The sequence below is a fragment of the Halyomorpha halys genome, unplaced genomic scaffold (genome assembly GCF_000696795.3).
Source record: "Halyomorpha halys isolate HHAL.00 unplaced genomic scaffold, Hhal_1.1 Scaffold797.1, whole genome shotgun sequence".
Lineage (NCBI taxonomy): Eukaryota > Metazoa > Arthropoda > Insecta > Hemiptera > Pentatomidae > Halyomorpha > Halyomorpha halys.
Window position 1 is genome coordinate 72,472 of NW_027108991.1, and position 432 is coordinate 72,903.

General features: G+C 31.0%; 1 protein-coding gene across 1 annotated transcript in view; it reads left to right on the forward strand.

Annotated features, from left to right (window-relative positions):
* The window catches only part of LOC106686192 (uncharacterized), an 11,534-nt gene that overhangs the window by 8,115 nt on the left and 2,987 nt on the right, over positions 1 to 432 (forward strand). The gene's annotated exons all lie outside the window — the stretch shown is intronic.

Below are 432 nucleotides of genomic sequence, written 5' to 3' on the forward strand. Positions count from 1 at the left end.
TAACTATAGTGTTTGTATCTTTTTTAGCCCTGACGAAGCCCTGCAACGTGGGGCGAAATGTTGGCTCAATAAAATAGTATAATTCTACAGACTAGTTTGGCTGAAGAATATAGTGGTTATTGTCTGAACAGCTCGACTGCGTCAGGTTGGCCCATAACGGTTCTAAAGGTAGCTAGAGCAGGTGTCCTGTCTTGCTACACCATCCACTATATTTCTCTTGACATCATATATGCGTTATTTTCTTTATTCACTGTTTTAAATATATTGTAATAATTTTAAAAAATATAAAAAATAAAAATAAAAAGAATTTGGATCGTTTTATAACTTTCTTCAAATATAAAGGATACTTTTGGGTTCAAATTAAGAACTTTAATATAAAATAGATAATATAATTTTATTATATAAAAAGAGAGACTCTTAATCTCAGGGCGT